Genomic DNA, 20,859 nt, shown 5'->3' on the forward strand with positions numbered 1-20,859 from the left:
TGGACCTCAGAAACCCCCACCCCATGCTAACAAGTTCAGCCAAGTTACTCCATTCCTGTAGCCAGTGGAGCCCAAATTTGTCACCATGACACCATGGTTTGGCTACTTGGTCTTCCATGAACTCTGAGCAACGCGCCTACCAGGCTTTTTATGAACCCCACATCCATAGCAAAGGAAGTCTTCCAGAGACAAACCCATTCCTCAGACCACTTCATATCCTGCTGGGAGTATCCCTGTTATCGGAAAGATGAGTTCAAAGGCTTTAGTAGGTAAAGTCCCCTGCATTTCCAGTGAATATACCATCTTGATGGTTGACATGGCTTTCGTCTAGTAAAAGACATTTTTTCCCCAAATTCAATTGCAAATTTTATCCTCACCAACTTTTTTACCCATATATGCTGAGAAACTCTTAGCTGTAAATCTTGTGTTTCTATTTCACCTGTTGTTGCCTACAGCCTTTCCTGAAGCATCAGTGTGTTGATACCACCACCACACTGTCTACACCTAAACTAAAACTACTTCAGTCCTCTAAAATTGCCGCGCAGATAACCAAGTTGAACACAGAGCGGTATTTCTCAATCTGTATTCTGCTTTGAGTAGAAGTTTTGCATCTAGTTCAGGCTCAGAGAAGGCTCCTACATCGTGTTTTACGCAGCTACATAGTTTGGCTGACTAGAAGCTCTGTATTCAGGCCTTGCCTCAGCTATACCCCCAGCCAACCACTAGCAAATTGTTTCCAGATTATTTTACCTGCTGCGCTGGTGTTCATTGCTCCTCAAGGAATTCCACTTGTTTACTGGCACTTTTATCACCCCCCTTCTGCACACTGTGCACTCTCCATGAACGCTTCCAAACTCTCTCCGGGTGATGGTAGCTCCTCCGGTTCCTACAACTCCTTCCAAATGCTGGGCATCTTCGGGGCTCGAGAATGCCACAAAACAAATGACAGGCTTCAGGCTTCACCTGCATTGTGATTTTCTGCCTTTTCTTGGTAAGATTTTAGATTCACCAACATGTCCAGAGAGGCATCTTTTTATCTCCAGATAAAAATTTCATTCTGAAGCCTGCCCAGCAAATTCTGAGTGCTTCCCTAGGACATCTTTCAGATTTCTATTTGTCTCTCAGCTTTTTCTCCTCTGTGTCAATGTGGATGTCACCTGCAATTGCTCAGGGCAAAGAAGATTTTGTTAGAGGTCTGCTTCATTCCAGAGAGGAGTTTCTAACTGATGACAAACCAGGTTTACTCATTACACAATAGGCTGTGGCAAAGGATGTCATTCCCATAACTCGTCCAGTGGCTAACACGTTCACGGGGAGAAGGCTTTGTGCATCAGTCCTTCCCAGCCACAACTAGCAGATGTTCTGACCACTGCGGTGACTAACAGGGCGAGGTCCTTTCCCTTTCTTGTCTTTTGAGTGAGGATAAACATGACCTGCTCTCAGAAGACTAAACCCTGCAAGTGAGACATCCTCGTGTGGTGTCAGCCTGTCCAGGATTAGTCAGAATCTGGACAGAGGGAATTAAGAAGACTTTTAGTTAAGGAGTGGTGCTTTCCATATGCATACTTTTGGACTGTGTACACAGAATCTATTCAGTTCTAGACCTTTCCTCTTTATTATTTCAATTTTTTAAAACAAAATCTCAGTCTGGGGCTTGAAAATACACTGACATTTCAGTGAATCACTTGGGACTCCTAGGCCCTGCCCAGCACTTACAGGATTTACATCAGGCTGGAGAGTACAGCGGTATATTGGGTTAAAAAAGGGTATTGCAAAAAACAGTTGTACTTAAATCACTGAAAACAGAGAACTACAGGAAACCTGTATTACAGCCATTTTAAGAGCCTGGCCTTACTAGATAGATTTCATTCAGAGAGGCTTTAGAGGTGTGATGGAGAAAGCCCGGCTCAGTTACAAAAAAACTGCCCAGGCAGCAGAGGCTGAATAGGCATGGCCCAGCGCGGTGATTCACCATCACCTGTCTGCTGAGCTGTGAAGCAGGAGTGGCATCATTTCTATTTAGTGGTTGTAAATAAACTGGCCAAAGTGAAAGAAAATCAAAGCCAAGGGTGAAAGGGTGGGATAAAAATAAGATATAAATAGTGAGAAAGATTGAATACCAGAGATTTTATTGCTTGCTAATGGATTTAACAAACCCAAATGTGTGACAGACTAGAGCATCCCTGTTGCTTAATTGTAAAACCATATATTTTCCAAAAGCTAGGGAAAGCCACTACAGATATATAGCACTATTGTAGTCTTTCCTTGTAAAGCAATTAAATTGCACGATGAAGAAATGTTAACCCTGGAAAACTGAATTTATACAGAGAACTGGGTGTCAATCCGGGGGTTGAATTTACTGCAGTGTCCTAAAGGGAAGATCTTTGAAACCAAACCCAAACTTTATTTAAGCATTTCTGTCTTGTTAAAGTACTTTACAAGGTGTTACCATATCCAACTGAAGTTAACACACAAATGATGTCATTTGCAGCAACACTTGAAGAAAAAACAAGGAATTGTTTAAGAGGCGTTTTATGATAAGCTACGTATCAGAAATGCAGATGATAATAATACACAGTAATTATTGCATGCTTTTCCGAAATCCTCAAGTGTCAGTAAAACACTGAACAAGGTGTAACAGCACAGAGAAGATAGCCCAAGGCAAGCTCAGGAGTGATGTTTTAGTGCATTAACTGCTCTCAGAATAACTGTCTGTGTAATCAGTGCTGTGCATAGCTGTGACAGATTTACCCTTGAGCAGAAATGCGGGGTGGGAGCATGTGATGGGGCACTTAGAGGAGAGCTGACAAGTTGTGTGCCATCACCCTCGGCCAGGTGCACTCACCCCATGACACATGGTGACCACAGCTACCTTCTGCCATCCATCTGGAGCTGCCAGCCTGAATCATAGGGCAGATCCCTGTGGGAGGCACTGGCCTGAGCTACCTCTCGCCACCACACATGGTGATAACCTGGGAAGCTAACTCAGGGCATCTCTGTCCCAGCCAGACACACGTTACCTTGTTCCTGTAGTTTTGCTGCGTAGTTGAATTGCTTGGAGGTTTCTGCTTTCAGGCTTCAGTGCTGGGGGAAGTCCACTGCTGGAGCCTGATGCAGTGTCTGGGTTATAGGCACTACTAGACAAGTGGCTGCTTCACCAGCAGAAAATACCACAGAAATGAGAAATGTAATTGCAGATGAGTTCTAATTAGAAATTCAAGGTATAAAATATTCTTCTTATAGTCTGGGTGTCAGCAGTCCTGTTTTTCTTTTGATCTGAAACAGATTTGCAGATCCTGGTAACAAACCAGAGTCACTGTTCTTTCAGACCCCAGTATTTTTCTTCCGTTCTGCTCAGCCCGATCATAGACAATGTCCATCCTTCAAATTGGACCACACTTGGTTGCTTGCTTTAATAGGCTTCTACCTGTCTTTTCATAATTTATTTGCCCTCTCTCACGTTCCCACCACTGTAACCATTAAATACTCTACTTTCATACTCTGTTATCCCTCTGATTTTTTAATCTTAAAATAATTTTTCTTTATACCTGATGCTTCTTGAAGAAACCATAGCAAATGTTTCACTTAAGGCTGTAGTTTTTGATCCACAGAGTAATGCTGCTAGTTAACCAGTTTTATAAATTTCTTTTTGATGCCAGCACAATCTTTTTCACAGCCAGTGGTGTTGGTTTCTTTGTAGCACTCCATATATCACATATCTCCTTTTATCTGATAAACATCTACCCTTTCAGTAGAAGCTCCAGCAACATCACCTTTCTACACGCCCTTTTTTTGCTACAATTGCTTTGTTGCTTCAGTTCAGCAGTTTGCCCATTGCTTTTCTCCCAAGATGAAGCCACTCTGTGGCACCTAACATTTAGTGCAAGTCTAGACCAAGTACACCAAATCTCTAATGCATCTGAAGAGCATTATCAGTAACTTGAACATCCATGGTGTAATGCCAACCACATGACCAAGCAACTCAGCCCTCGATCAGACAAATGCCATGCCTTCCAACAGAATAGGCACCATGAGCACATGGTGACATTTCAAGACACTTGGTAGACTAAAAATTTCACTCTAAATCATAGAAAATGATGAACCTTACTTGTTTTGTCAACAAGTCACTCACTGCCCCTACTGCATTTTTTCCTTTGGAAGAGATTAAAGGTCACAAGGAGAAGAGGAGCTGGGATGCATGAAAATGACATCGATAATTTGACATGGTCACTAATCAATAAAAAACAAAACATCCAAGATGAAAAAATAACAATTATCTCATTTTGATGTTTCATTGTTTTATTCTGCCATCACTTTCCTCTCTTAAGGAACAGAGCTTGCTTTCTTAGAACTTTACATAGAACTATGGTGTTGCCTGTAAATGGGGCTTTTTTGTAGCAGCTTCTGGTAGGACAAACACCTTAATGCTGTTCCTTACCATCCCAGATCATGAGATCATCTGATAATATTGGATTCCCAGTTCTTCATTTTATTTTCCCAATTATTCTAGTCCATATTTTTCCCCAAAAGGATAGACAACATGACATTTATCTGATGCAGTGTGGTCTTTTTAAGGTCTGCAATATGAACATTTATCTCAGTGAGATCTACTGCTGCAAGGTCTCTTTCAGCATCACCCCAATAAAGGACTAGTCAAATATTACCAGGGTAAAAGTGTGGCAGGCTAAGCCAAGCCTTCAAAGCATGGGGGAACATAGCTGTCTGTCTTCCAAGAAATTCCCTCTCTGCAAAGGAAAAGGATCACTGATGCTTCCTGAGAGGGAAGCCTTCCCCCCACTGCAGTTCCAAGAGTGTGTGAGGGAAGGAATGAGAAGGGGGGCAGGAGAAGCACACAGGATCTGTATATGCTGTAATGTGCTTCAGGCTCCAAACAGCCATAATCTGTCCCTTGATTCCAGTCTCTCAATTCATATCTGTAACTTCCATCAACAAAAATCTTGAAATATTTGCAGTAAGCTCTTTTGCACATTCAGCTATTAAAATCAGTGACAAAAAACATCCAAGTTACACCAGATGCTTCCTCAACATGCAGTGGGTGTTTCTGAAAGGGAGCATCAACTTGCTGAACATTGATTTATAGAATTTTTTTCATTAACACTGTGTTTCCACAATGCTGAATACATTTTCTGGCTGGTCTAAATTAAATAGACTTCAAAAATTATGTTACATGCATCATATAGAAGAAAATACACATTTCTATCTATCTTCTCTGTTTCACGCCAAAACCAAACTAATTAAACACTATAATAAATGCAGCAAGGCATTTAATTCTAAGTAATTCAAAATTTCTACAGCAAAAGGCCTTGCAAAGCATCATGTAAGATACTTCAGACAAACACTTACTCAATTGTTATCAACCTGTCTATGGCAAGGGATTATTTGTATACACATGATACAACTAGCTCACAGCCAAACGCCAACTGAAGAGGGTTATCTTGATTTGCCTGGCAAGGTTGGGGTTTCTTCTTGTAATGGTGGCTTTCTTGTTATTAATAAAACAGAGCTTCCCTGGCAATTCATAGTCCTATAAGTTATTAGCCCTGTATTCTGGTAGTCTTAAATGGCTATCAGGGGCTTGAAATAAAAGGAAAATTATCTCTGTGCCACTGAAACAACACAAATTTGTGGTCTGTGCTACAGCTTTATTGGTTGGAAACACTCCCAAATCTAAAAGAACATGAATTATATTTCATTTTTCTAATTAGAGTTAATAGTCAAGATGTGCTCAAAACAATTAGCTAGATTTAAAGTCATTTAGGACAACGAATTCCAAGTTGTTTGATCCTAGGTTAAACAGTCTGTGATGTCACACAAGCCAAACAAACCACAACTGTGAAATATTTCTCTGCTCTGATTTTTTTTTTTTTTCCTTACCATGACACATCGACTTCTTTGGAAACTGCAGCGCTGAGCGTGATGTTATGTTTCTCAGACTGAGGAAGCGTTCTGATTGACTGATGATCATTTTAATGTGGGGCTGTAATCTAGTTATACCACGGAGCTCAGCCAGAGCAGATGTTCAGTGTGTTTCTGAACTGACAGCCCTATCTCCTTTCAGCAAAAATATATACACTTTTATTCCACTCCCAGAATCTCCAAATATAGTATTTTAGGACACACCAACCCAGGCTGCAGCTAGGACATGGCTGCACTCCTAACAGCAATGCGATACAGTTTTCCTCATCTGGGCTTTCAAAAATCCCAACACAGGCATTTTGTTATAAACAAACATCTGTTCGTGTCTCAGTAACAGAGGAAAATAAAGTGGTTTTGACAGAACTTTGCCCTCTGGTCAAACTTTGCTTTTCACTAGTGTCTTTCATTTATTCCTTTTTGAAGACTATTTGCACAGGCCTCTAACAGGATGTCAATAAGCAGATTCACTGATATGGAGAAAAGTCATCCAATACTCCGAGTATAGTTTTTTTAGAGCAAAGAAGGAAAATTGGGAGCCTGTAACAAAAAAAAAAAAAAAAAACATAATCAAGTAGAACAGATCAAAGGATCAAAGCTGATATGATGTAGTGACAAGGTTTTCTGGCTGCTTTCACTGAGGTTTAAACATGATTATTTTCTCTCATACAGGACAAAGGAAAGCTACAAACTTTATCACAGTGCAGCTAAACTGCCATCCCTCCACACTCTCAGCCATGGTCTCTTACCATGAGCATCAGAGGCTTCTTTCCTTGTTACAGTAAAACAAGCTGGCATTTTGAAGTTCACAGATAAATTCCATCTTTGCACATTCAACTTTACATGCACCTTTTTGTCAACTGAACTGTTATCTCAGAGGTCTCCAATGAAGCTGGGAAGGGAACCACAGGAGAGACAACCGGGAGTGCTGCCCTGCCTGGGAAAGTGTTCTTCCACATCTCAGTCCTCGCCTCTGTTGCCTGAACCAAGAAATGTAAGGTAACCATAGGCCTCAGGTTTGCTAAAGAATATTCACTGATACAATGCCGTAAGTGCTGACATTTTACTGACACTCCTGTAATATGTAGGCTAGATGATTGAAACAAAGTAAGTAGGGTTACCCTTGAAAAGACAGGTGACATCAAGCAGTTACCAGTTTCTTTAACAGTGTGAAATAGCAGATGTCAATAACCGAATCCAATTGGATATTAACTAAGGATGCTATCCTTACGTAGCCCCTGAAAAGCACCTTAGAATCCCAGTGCTTTTAGATATTAAGAGGAACTGAGGGAATTCATCAGTTTGTACCTTCCATAAGACAACACCAATAATTTCACAGAAGAAAGACCAAAGTAGAAGTTTTATTTTAAGTGAAGTTATTGGAGATTGCAAAGGACTAGGAGGGGTTCTTGGGATACATGGTGTGTTGGGAGGCAGTACTGATACTATGCTATGGTATCCTTAAGACATTCTGCATGCAGAGTGGGAGGAGGAGAAGTCCATTTAATGTTAATTTATTCTTTTCCTTTCAGAGCCTTCATCACATACCAGCAACTATCCTTTTGGCTCTTGGAAGTGTTTGGAGAAAAAAAAGAACACAACAAAAAAACCAACAAGAGACAAGAGGTTGAAGGCACAGAAATTCTGGAGCAATCTGTAGACAGACTGCAGCTGGGGAAATTGGGAATTCTGTTTTACTCAGTCTACAAACTCTAAAAAAAATACTTTTAAGCACACGCAAATTTCTCCACTGAAACTGCCTCGTTGGATGCTTTCTTAACATCTATCTATAGATGCAGCCAGAAAAAACAGTCTTTTTAATGCAAATCCATACTCTTCATATCCCCTGTGTTTGAACTGCACCACCACATTTTGTTTTCTCTTTAGGAAACAAAGCAAACACTCTGCAGCAGCAGATAGGCTAATGGTAGTAATCAAACCAATCTGCTATACGTAATTCTTGGAAGGTATATATGCTCCTCCTAAAACAACAAATGAATGATTTTCGTTGCATACCTTTCTCCCAAGAGCAGGGATAACAAAATTCTTGCATTGGCATGATGCTGAGATTTCTCTCCTGGGCTCTGTAAACAATACATTATAAGAGGTTATCTGCATGTACTGCAAATACAACCTGTTTTTACGCCTAAGCTACTACCAGAACATGAATGATAAGCCAGTTTCTTCCATGTATTCCTGACATTTCTCTTTAGAAAAATCAAATTTCACTAACAATGAAAACTAGTATTTTAACCAGAGGTGATTTAGCCTTTGGGGCTCCGTGAACAACATCCAACTATCTGTAATATTACACTGCTCTGCGGGTTGACAGCTCATATTTGAGCTCCAAGTGACTGAAAATAAAACAGCCTCCACAAGCTCCCCTGTCATAAACAGGAAGGAAGAAAGGAAAACCCCACCTATCTACGTAGACTGAGGTGCAGCATTTCCCAACAGAATAATGTTCAGTCATGATTTGGAGGTTTAGCTAGTCCTGCACAGATGTCCACTCACACAGCTAATTAATGTTAAAGCTCATACAGTAGCAAAGCAATTTAATTCCACATCTTGAAGTTATGACTCTCACTTAGCTAGACCCAGTGTCCATGGATGTTAACTCCACTACAGGGATGGTTGCTTTCTTGCCCAGTTGTGACATTTGTCTTTTGTGTATAGTACAGCCCAGCACACAGCGTATAGACAGCTGACTAGCCTCCACCCAAGCTAACACGTGGGGAAGAAAAGCAGCTTAGCTACAGCAACGTGGAGCCCTGCATATGCTATATACACCCTCAAGCTCTGCCAAAGACCTAGCTGAGCACTCTGATGTAGGAGGTCTGGCTGTGGTACATCAGGTAGTGCATTTAAAGCCAGTTCTGGTATATCCAGATTACTGCACTGTGCAACATCCTGTCTCACCTTACAGCCCTCTGACGTTACACTGATGGGCACCAGCCGAGAGCCTCAAGTCTTGTTTCCAAAGAAAACAAGAGGAATGCTGCATCTGACTTCTTCAACTCATGTTTTTTGTATTTTTCAAGCCATAACAAGAGGTACGTGTGCTCCCTGAGAGATGAAAAGTGTTTCTCTGTAACCCATTTTATATCTTTAGGTATCAAGTCAGGAACACACCTTCCATCACCATGAACAGTACAGCTCACAGCGAGTGTTATTTCCTGTCTGGAAACATAGAGGCTATCACATTAGTTAGCTAAAGTTATAAAGCTCAGAAATTGCAGCCAGACATCAATATGCCCTACAGAGGGTCTCAGGTGTACAGTAACCCACCTTCACCATTACTGACACATGTAAATGCATTAATCCACGGAGCTGATCCACTCCTGAAATATCAACACTGAAATACAACTGCTCTGATAAACTGTTCCAAACTGAATTAAAATGCAGCTATTCCAGAATGCTATCCCAAATAGAGGAATATATTTTTGAAAGGAAAACATACTGTTTGCAAAAGTCTTTCACCCACATAAACAGGCTTGTAGCCTTGAAATTTTCCCTGTAGTTTCCTAGCTCTATTTAGCTTTTCAGCATCTAATCATAAAGCAAGTATCGATACACTTCAGCTCATTCCTGGAATTCTTTTCCCATATTTCCTTGGTTTATAATTACCTTTCTTAACAGGCACCAGAAATTAATCTGCTTTTCTATTAAATAGTTTATCAAACTGCAGGATGCCCAGGAGGGACTCCCAAACCTCAGCTATCTCAGCTGTTGATGTTCTTCACTGGTATCTTGTCTGAACAGGTTGCTTTTGCCCTAAACAGAAAGCCCTATTGAAAGCCCTACAGGAAAAAAAGTCTTCATACTCCCTAGCTTTGTTGCAGTGCCACTGTGGGCAGAAGATGCCCAACAGAGTAAATGCTACCAGGTGAACAGTCACTGTATCTTGTTCTTCAAGGGCTTCTTTTCCTGCCAAGCAAGGCCTCTTAAAGCATTTTAGTCTTATCAGACTTGCCATCTGCTTGAATAAATTAGCCTTTAAAGTAATTTGTCAATCCATCTACATCAGCAACATTTATTTCATTAATTGGAAGAATTAGCTCTTTGTAGCAAGTCAAAAACTATGGAGCCAAAATATACTGTACTTTCTCCCAAGTGACCCAGAGACCCTTGGATGAACTCTTGGGGTGCCATTAAAATGAATAGTTATATAGAAAAAAAATAGCATTTTAATGTTTATTTAACATAGCTACCTTTCCAAAAAAAGGAACTTTCAACATTTTTAAACATCTGGTTGCCTTATTTTTTAGTTTGTTTCTCCAGTGGTATGAGCAGAACGTCTTCAATTTAGAAAAGACAAGTCTGTATTCTTAGCCACATGGATGCTCTCAGGTTACAAGCAGCGTGGAGGAGGAGGAGGAGAAGATATATAAATACCTTTTAAATTCATTTTAGGACTGACATATTAAATTTTAGAGGGCCACGTCCTACTGTCCATTATGCTACTGAGATCAATGAAGCTAGTCTGGAGCTATAGTTGTATACACAATACTAGTCACACCAGATACTGCTGCATTTTAAACATAAAAATATTGTATAAGGTAAAGCGAGATGAATTACAGCAGCTTAATAAACTAATTAGTTTGTTCTTTTAAATTCTTTTAAAGAATTTTACACAGACACTATTGTAATTGAGACAGTATGTTATCACAAACCTCCTAAATATGCACGCACACATACATACATATTTTCTTATACAAATACATACAGAAATAGATAAAATTATAACACTCGAAATACTGGTATACATTATTTGTTAAACATGTTAAGTTGTACACTGTGTACTTGAGAGCCTTAAAGATCTATAGTATCCACAGACCCTCAGAGTATCCCTGGAATGTTTTTCCTGTGTTTCCTTGGTTTATGATCCCCTTTCCTAACAGGCACCAGAAGTTAACCTGCTTTCGTAATAAATAGCTCATCAGTCCTATCTGTGAGAATAATCACCTCTCCAATCCTATGCAATATTCTCCCACCTACTCATACAATAATGTAGTCATGATCCTAAAAGCAGCCTAAAAGCCCATGTTAACTTAGGTGACTACCATGAACTTTCAGGATCACTGATTTCTAGCATGCAGAAATCTCACATGCAGGGCCTTCTTCCTCTTAAATACAGACCTTTGTACTCGCATTGTCTGTGATATAATGCCTGTTCTTCCAAACATACCCTATTAAACAATCCCCTCTGGTTAGCAAAAAGGTTCTACCAGAACAAAGTGTGATTAAATAAGGATATTTTTCTAACAATAACTTCATACTTATTTCCAAATAACTTGAAGAAAAGAGTCAATTGAATAGCACTGGGCTAGCAATCAGCCTTGCTGACTTCCTGAATAAAAAAAAACCCTTCAATCCTTGTGATGATGATAATCTTTTTATAGATACTTTTTACAAAATATTTTTAATCCTTGCAATATGGAGTGAGTGGTTTTATCTCCTACTAATTATCTTAATCTAATCTGTTAAGTGAGCAGCTTGTCATCACATTTAACTTTACCAACAATATTTGAAATTTAATCTAGTTATTTGGCAAGAGCAGATTTAAATAAAACTATCTTCGTTGGCAACAATTACTTTACAATCTTTAGCTAATTGTTTGTGCTAAGATTATTTAAATGATTTTGTTCAGAATCAGTGTCAGATTAGCCTTCCTACAGTTTCACAGATCCTTCTGTTTATTCTCCTTAAACATAGCCTCCTATAGGCTTTTATTTTTTATTCCTTGGAATTTCTTTGATGTTTCAGAGCTAACATTTACACTGAATTCCAGTAAAATAATTAAAATGGAATAGCAGCTCCATCTCTCTCAGAATCCCAAGACTTAGATGTGTTAGTATTTGTAGCTTCATGGCTGTTTTCTGTAAATTTGCACAAAATTTCTCAGGAGTCCATTCTTGCCAGATGGTATGATATTACATAGTCACCAATACAAGAGGTGTAGAACCACCTGCTTTCTGGTTCAGTTCTAATAGCTCAGCTATCATTTTTAGAAAAGAATTAAAACTTGCACATTAAATCATATGCAAGGCATTAAACATCTCACATTACTATTGAGACTTAAAATCAGGTAAATCCCTTTTTGTTCTCTGTTGTGAAAGTGAATAGTCTCTTTGGTGTAGTTACTTAGAATGCTGCGATAAGTAAGTGATATTCTTCATGGCAACTCAGCATTCAATGCAATAAATTACTTTATGGCAGGTTAAATGGTAAGGCAAGGCTGGGGTGTTTAATAACCATGAAAAGCTGTTTATTGCACATGCAGTACATTGCCACTGGCACTGTATTTTCATAGGAGAAAGCATTGAAAAACTTTTTTTTTTTAAAGAAGGAAAATGGAAGAAATCAAAACAATTCAGATTTGAAAGTATTTTGCATCATCTTTCCTAGCTCTTCTACATTCAGGTTTTCAAAATCCAGCATCTCTTTCTGAAACCATAATATGCACACATAAAAATTGAATCCACTCCCCTTTGTGTGATACAATTTGGGAGCCCTTGAAATTCATGCAGGCAGGCAGTGTGAGCCTGTGCCACACTATCTATGTTCATGCATCAAGCAGCATTTTCAAAATGAATGCTCTTTCTAGTAAGACAAGCAGTGTTCTCAAGGAAAAAGACTTACTAAGCCACCACCAGCTGGAGCCAGGAGGGAAACTCTTCACGTCTCTGGGTTGAGTGGGCTGGGACAGAGACCATTTGCTATGTCAAAGGTTTTTGGCAGCTGAAGCAACCATCTGCAGGTTGGCACAGCAGAAGTAGGAGTAGGATGATGACTTCATCTGTGCAAAGAAAAATAGCATTTCGCTGTTAACTGAATCACAGAGCAATACAGCCTTAAGGATACGGATTTTGTGAAGATGTTCAGGAGTTTGTGCTGATCTGACACCACTGCCTATGACAAGCTGTAACCCTAGCTGCATCATTAAGTGGGAAAAGCATATTGATGTTTTACTAGCAGAACAAGACAACCCAAAAATATTGTTGGATGTATAACCATACATAACTTTAAATTAATATATAAAGTGGGTAAAGTGAGCTATAAAAGGACATGTTTAAAAAATTATTCTTTGAAATTTTTCCTCAATGTGACTAACATCTGTTGGTCATTTTGTCGGTCAGCCCAAGGAGGTTCAGAATATGAAAGAGGTAATGAACTGTGAGCAAGGCTTTGCTTTGCAAAAGTGTTTCTTTGATTTTTTTTTTTTTGTCATAATTGTAGTGGCCTCTGACCAGTCACAAAATAACAAATATTAATTGAACCCCTTTCATTTTGAGTCTAACCTTGCAACCAGCATAACCGTATCCTCCAGCCCATCCTCAACCACAAGCAGTGGAGTAAATGCTGACACAAGAAGAAGCCATTTAAAGCAGATATCTATTTAGGGCCTGTTATAATCTCTCATCTGGAGTAAGAAAACCCAGGTGCTCCACATAGCAGCTGCTTGTCACCCTTCCTGATAGCTTGGCAGGTCTGAAAGTGAAGAGAGATCTGAAACCTTGTGCAGACATAATACATTTCATTCCCAAGAAAATTAAACCATACTTGGAGTTTCCCTAAGTGATGGTTGTAACAGGAGTCACAGCACTGTCAGCACCTGTGTGGGAGCACCATTTGATGGAAACTGGGAACCTTTGTATAGTGCAGACTCAGTCCCCAAAGGCCAAATGTGATTTGCCTCCTAAGAATAAAACATTTCTTCCTCAAATCACTGCTTTCTATGGGTGCTCTATCACCTCTAGGGTATACTAAAAGACTGAAATAATAGTGCTCAACTGTGCCAACTAATCCTACCATTCACGCAGATGACTTGGTAGTGGACAAACAATCTGAAGAAAAACTAGTCTTTTATACAAATATTCATCCGTTAAAGACAGAAGATGCTCCCAGTTTTCTTCTAATATTTTAACCCAGCACAGTGTAATGGCTGTTCCTTTAAGTAAACAGGGAACTTCCATGCACTAGAAGCCCAAAGCAAGTTATCAAGGTCCTTCCTACCCCTCCTACCTTTGCCTCCGCCGCACATTTCAGAGCTGTCGACACAGCTCCTTGTGTGGTCTTGAAACTGATGCTGTTCAACAGCAGCCAAAAGAGAGGGGAAAATCTGCTTTTTTTATTTATATAAATCTGGGTAAGAGTTTTTATTTATTTAGAATGGAGTTTAAACTGTGCTTGACTCTAAATAAATAAAACACATTATTTTCCCTCCCTACTGGTTGCCACCAAGCCATGTGAATTTTACGGACCACACAGACAGCAGCGGCTGTGTGGTAAGACGGGGACCGATGCAAAGGGAGGCAGCACACCAGAAGGCTGGGGTTTGCAAGGCTTGCAGGTGAAGGAAGCACTATGAAAGGCATGCTTTAAGAGTATGGGGAAGTGTGACTCTGAAAAAAACATCAGTTCCTTAGATATTATGCTGATCCTTCTCCTTTCCTGTCTACCAGCACATTTCTCCTCCACAGGACTGAGCCTTACTCATTCCTATCCATCACAGTGACAACTCTCTGTGAGCAACAGCAGCCCTGTGAGAGTGCAATGGTGTGGGGACAGGCAGGGAGAATGGCAGGACAACACATTTCAGGCTTAAGTGGAGAGGAGAGGAAAGGAAGAAAACATCTTTAAGATTTACTCTAGGCTGGCCATTACCAAGGCCGTTACCAAGGGCAAATCAGCTTCAGTCAGAGCCTTGATAAAAGAAATTCTAAGGGAAGAACCCCAACAGAGGTGAACACGCTGGGACAAGGGACTGGACTCTTTTTCCTCTCCAGTCAGTCACAGGCAACATCTCTGTAACATGTGTGTCTCCTTTGTAGCCTTTAAGTCACCAATTCAATGGACCAAATACAACTCATCTTTGGAGTAGCCTCTGGGATGAATTTAGATCTAGCTTTAATAGAAGTAGTGTTAGATGAAAAGTAGATTAAAATTGTGCAAAACAATCCTTCATACCCTGCTTCAGGGGTGAGTCTCATCTCAGTGATGAGCAAAGAGACTGACTCCTAATGTCCCACACCTGAACATCCCTTATTTCTTCACATGGTCAATAAATGATAACTTCAGACAAGTTGACAAGTTCAGACAAGTTCAATTCAGATCTTTTGGAAACATCAGGTTCCCGAGATACCTATCTGCCAAAGGAGGCACCTGCTAAAGCTCCCAGTGTTTGGAGGAAGGGAGAAAAGCAAAAGGGAAAGGCACTAACTGCTTCTCCTTTTAGCATCCAGTCACAAATATTTTGCTGCTCTCACACTACCTGCTTATCACAAATGCCATATAAAGCCATGCATTTATGGAAAGCTCCCATTTTAGACTGTCAGACAAATAAAGAATAGATCCATCCAATACTCCACTTGTCCCTGAACTGCTGCACCATTGATCTGCATTCTTATTTCTCCTATCCTTCCATCATTTCCCCTTTTGAAAGCCAATAAAGAGGAAATCACAAAATCCATCTTCTTTGCAGACATCTTATTATCATTGACCAAGGACTCCATCATACCATGTTTTGCCCCTCTCTTTGTTTTTGTGGTTTACCAGTTGTTAACCAGAGGAAGAGATGATTGCAGAGAAAGCAATTTTTCTGGTGGACTGTGGTTTGCATTTGATCTAAAGAGCTTAATCTTAATCTCATTGATTCAACGGAGGGACCAGCATTTGCCTCCAAAATTACGACTATATTCACCAATATCAACCTGAAAAGCCTGCCCTTGGAACACGAAGGGTTCCAATAGGCTATTTCTCAGGACACGTCTACGAGCTTGCTTGCAAAGAGTTGAATTTGCCAGCTTATGCTATAATGCAGCAGGCAATAGTTCTATGAGGCAGACCTGTCCATACTCATGATTAAAATAAGCTATTTTACAAGTTTCAATACAATCTGCAGCAGCATCATCTGCTGACCTGGTGTGAATGTGAACTTGAAAATGTCTTATTCCTGGGATGAACATCGAACATCAGCAGAAGGATTGGGGCACAATTAAACAGCAGCCTCTGAAATTTTCTCTTTTTATTGGGAGAGGGAGAGGTATCAGTGAACTCTTACATGTGAAAGAGAAAAAAGCTTAATACAAAGACTGGCAAGGCAGAAACAGGTCAAAGGAGAGTAGGAAACTTACTGGGAGGTCAAGCCAACTGAAAAGCCTACATTTTTCTCCAATAAAGGCAGACATTCAGAGTCCATAGCTTGCGAGGCACTCGGCCAAAGTCAAAGAAAGACATACAAAACCCTACCACAAGACAGACAGAAAGAAATAAAAACATGGATATCTCAGCAGAGCAGCGCAGTTGGCTCAGAATTTACTGTTGAAGGAAAGGTCAGCAGACAGCCCTTATTCAGTGATGATTGCTGAATATGAAGACACATGAGCACGGGGAAGATAAAGAAACTGAGATTATTAGAGCAGCACCAAACCCTCCCCAGCTGGGAAGGGTGCTGGACAAAGCACATATCTCCCTGTGCTCCCATGGATACTAAAAACCAGAAGCAATTCTGAGAGGGGAAGAGACCAGTAACCCTATCTGGATTCAGCACCTCTTTCCAAATTCAGCTGTTTCAGATAATGATGCAGCACAAAGATTTCTGCAAAGAGCAACTTGTCATTTCAGGACTGTCTTCTACTGACAGGCACGGAGAATATGTTGTTTCATGCTGGCTGCAGGGGACTATCAGAATCCCACATGGATTCAGGATCCCTGCCCCTCAGTTAACACACTTGGCACATTTCTACCATAACTGTTCAACATGAAAGCTTCCTATCCTTTCACCCCCTTATCTTCCTCCTTCCTCCCTCTGATGTTCTAGGTGTAACATATACTGTAAGGCTACCCCTACACCCAGCAGTACTCCCTTGCCCCCATCTCTCACATCTTGCACCTTAGATGAAATAAATGCATAAACGCAGCCAAACGTAAGGACAAACCATGAGCAACGCGTGTCAGAATGGCTGCAGAGGACAAACGTCACCCAGAGTTCCCTGTTAACCCTAGTCCGCAAGACATTTGCCTGCCATATCACCGGTCTTTGCAGAGTAAAGACCATGAATTCTTACTACCAAGATCAAGGATGTGGATACCACTAAACTCAAACTCCCCATCTCCTCTCCTCTGTGTCTTCTTACCAGATATTACAGTAGGACCGTTCCAAATTACTCAGACACGTTTTGAAAGAAATTTTTCATATACTGTATTCTAACAGACTGGGTTGAGGGTGTGTGGTTTGACTTTCCCTTTTTTTTTTTTTTTTTTTAAATCTTTATGCTGATTTCTGGGTGGCAAAAGAGAGAAGACAAATTTAAAATGCTTTAGAGATTCTATGAGAAACCTCTTTATATTTGTGTGTGGTCCTGTAGTTTTGTCAGTTGTCTGACATTTTAATTTCCTGTTCCCCTGTTATGGTGGGATTCTGATTTCCTTTCACTCTTTCTCCTTTCTCCATTACAGAAACCTGACAGGCATCGCCATTTCTACCATCTGTTTCCTATTCACTTTTATAAATATTGAAACAAATAATTAATTTGGCAAACAGGCATGATGTAGCCTGGCTCATCTTCTGTCAATATATAACTCCTACCATCCCTTTCCAGTCTACCAGTCTCTTACAGATATTAGCTCCTTTGCACCAGACTATTCATGGTCTAACTCGTCAGTGAAACTGGTCCAGCTTTAAATGGTTTAATGCTTTTGCATTAGAAACAGCCATTCATGGTATTCTGTGTCCTCACAAAATGCTGTGTCAACACAGTCCAGTTGCAAACTACTCTTTGATAAACTGTCTTTCTGTGTTTACACAATATAAAATATGAAAGAACTATCCACGAACAGTCTGATAAAAAACAGTCTGCGAGCAGGGATATGATGTTACTGGGAGCAGAAAGATTCAGTCTACCTTAATGCAATCCCAAACTGTTCAAATGGATATCACCCAATGTCTGTCTATTCCTGTTTCAGATGCCAATGCATCTCTCCGTGTTTTGGGAATCTCAACCCATGAGATCCTTCCTGAATGTCCAGTTGCCATTTCCACAGGGCAGAGACTATCCTTTTCTTCTGTGGTTGGCTATGGCTTGTGTCAGAGCTGGCTCAGTGTCATTAAATAAAAAACCCTAACACAGTACCTAGGAGTACTCCTATTGCTGCAGGAGCATACATGTTCTGAATGTCAAGGATCAATTTAATAGATTTTAATTGTTCTTTACCACTGCTGAAATGCTAAATCATGCCTTTCAATGTACCAGTTAAGTTTTACTGTGACAGAGCATGCTAATGCACCACCCATGCTAGCCAGAAACGTTACACAATGTTGAAAATCTCCCGTGTTGCAAAGTGCCAAAATCCTGTCTGTATTATTCACTTACTCCTCACACACCAATAAATACTAATGATTGTCAGAACTAAGACAGACCTCAATGTCTTGTAGCCATTTCAGCAGCCCTCAGCCAGGAGTGAGTGCAATTTTTTCCTTTCTGTTTTTCCACCCTTCACCGTAAAACTCCTTGGGAATGCACCATTGTTTTAGCATCAACCCTGTAAGACCACAGGGCCAAGCCAGCCATGGGTCCAGTGCTGAGCTGGCACAGCCAGACTTTGCCTGTCACCCACAGGGCCGAGACCTCCATGTCTAAACTTGAGGAAAAACCACACCAGCCCTAGGAGAGCTCAACATGCATGTAGATCCCCTCGGGATGCTGGCAGGGAGCAGGGGACAAAAGGGACAAAGAGGCAGGTCAGGACCTGTCTGTCTGTCTGCCAGTCAGTCCAGCCAGACTGGGACCAGACCTTGCTCTCCTGGACCAGGGTTGTGCTGCCTTGTCCCCAGGTCAGGTGCCAGCCAGCAGCGCGCCCCTTCTCCCCTTCTGCAAACAGCCAAGGATGTGCCAGACTACACCGGGCACTCAACACTTATCTCGCTGGCCATCGCAGCACTCACCAAATCTCATCCAGACCATCTTTCCTTCCTCAGACTTGTGGTCATGACTCTGAATTCACCTTCTGGATATTTTCCCAGATGAACATGCCTGCAACTTTTCCTTGGGCCTTAAAAAAACCTTTTCAACCCATTTTTCCATATCACCACAAACTGCCCTGGAGATGTCTCTGAGGTAGATATATGGTGAGGTTACACATTCCTAGTCCTCACCGGGAACGGGATTGCAAAAGAACATTCCAATTATTTTAGGTTATGGAAAAAGTAATCAAATACATCACTCACCACTAAAATGTCATCGTTTTATGCATTTCACAAAGAATTCTCTCATTATGTTAGATAGGCCTGGAGAAACTCCAGTCTCTGTGGGTTGCACGCATTCCCCTGTTCTGTTCAGAAATTAAAAGCCTTGTCTGTTTTTCAGAAAGCCAAGTCCCTTGGTGCCCTGCTACTGACCCAAAACTTGATGGCAATACACCTGATTTCTCTTACAAACTGACTTGGCCTTTTCTGAATTCGTTCCTCACACAGCTGTGTGCACAGCATTCTCCCCACATGCTTTGATAAAAATAACAATTGCACATGAAGAAAAAAGAAAGCCCAGAACAATAACGACATCAGCAACCACTTGAGAAAAATTAATGAGTGCTGCTGAACAGCATAGCTGTTCACTGACACTGAATAAACAAGACAGCAAGTTTATAAGATCGTTAGTACCCCAATTTTTAATTTAACCAGACTTCTTTTTTTAATTTTGGCACAATGCTGTAACAATACAACAGCACTATACGAACATTGCCGCATCAGCAAGAAGGCTCAGAGTGAGCAAAAGAGTAAGTTAACAACACAGACCTTATGAATGCAAACGAGCAATTCTCACTGCAGAAGAGAGGTGGAGTGTGTCCTTACCTCTCACTCTCTTCCGTATCGCCATAATGACTAGAAGTTCAGAGCGCCAAAGACACCAGTGACTGGGCACTGTACAAATACATAAAAGACAGTCCTAAACTTATATTATACAGCTCTAACACTGCAACACCTGCATGAGAAATCCAGTGGCATGGTAGACATAAAGGTTGAGTAAGAAATGTCTGTATTGAAAAATACACTGGTTTTCAGTCTTTGTTGCTTTAATCTGAAATCCTACATCACTGGATTTTATGTAATAAAATACATCTCCTGACAACTTGCTGCAAAGTTTCTCCTTTTCCACAAGATCTTCGTAAAATATCTTTTTGCAAAATCAGAGAAGTAGAAGAGAAAATCTATTTAAGGAACAAGTATAACACATGTTCCAGATTATCGGAAGGACCAGGGTAAAGGAATGACACAGATTGCATCTTACTAAAAAAAAAATCATAGTTTCTTTTGAAATGTCATAGATTTCTTTTGAAAAGAAGTATGTATTGGGACAAGAGACATTTGGGAGGCACTAAAGATCCTTGTTCAGGAGGGCTAAGTGTAAGTAGTAGCTTTTAGCACAGGCATTGGTCCTTTGTCCTAGTGAACCTATGATGATAATAGAAAATATCAGATATTACATCTGATCCAACAGACTCCCACTCACATCAGCAAATCCCATTGCCCTGGTAGGTCACACTTCTGTGCATAACTCACAGAAGAAAAGGTGTATAACTGACAGCAGTTATTGAGCCCCTCTAGAGTTGCCTTTGGTGGGGAGAAGAGGAGGGGAGAAACTGTGAATTATTCACAACTTTCAGTTTATCCCTAATCCCTTAATTCTGTCATTCTGAGAGTAGAGACTTTTGCTTAATGGCAGTGCCAGAAATAACAAGCTAGAATTGCATGTTTATGAAATGGGGTCTTAGTTACTTATTAGGATCAACTGGGCTTGAATTAATGTTGGCTCACATTCAAGAGCACTGGGTGAACTGAATAAGCATCACAGTTTTAAAACTCGTTAATGGTTGTTTGTTGTACATATTTAACATACTAGAAATATCCAAGCATGCTAGCCCATA

The 20,859-nt window shown here is 40.5% G+C and overlaps 1 long non-coding RNA gene across 1 annotated transcript in view; it reads right to left on the reverse strand.

The window, feature by feature from the left end:
- Window positions 1-20,859, reverse strand: part of LOC142601092 (uncharacterized) — a 123,083-nt gene that overhangs the window by 60,914 nt on the left and 41,310 nt on the right. The window contains exons 3-7 of the long non-coding RNA XR_012834694.1: window positions 12,577-12,733; window positions 7,951-8,018; window positions 5,896-6,474; window positions 751-1,157; window positions 141-233 (exon numbers count right to left, since the gene is read on the reverse strand). This is a non-coding gene — a long non-coding RNA (uncharacterized LOC142601092). The remainder of the gene's footprint in view (window positions 1-140; window positions 234-750; window positions 1,158-5,895; window positions 6,475-7,950; window positions 8,019-12,576; window positions 12,734-20,859) is intronic.

The sequence above is a fragment of the Balearica regulorum genome, chromosome 3 (assembly GCF_011004875.1).
Source record: "Balearica regulorum gibbericeps isolate bBalReg1 chromosome 3, bBalReg1.pri, whole genome shotgun sequence".
Lineage (NCBI taxonomy): Eukaryota > Metazoa > Chordata > Aves > Gruiformes > Gruidae > Balearica > Balearica regulorum.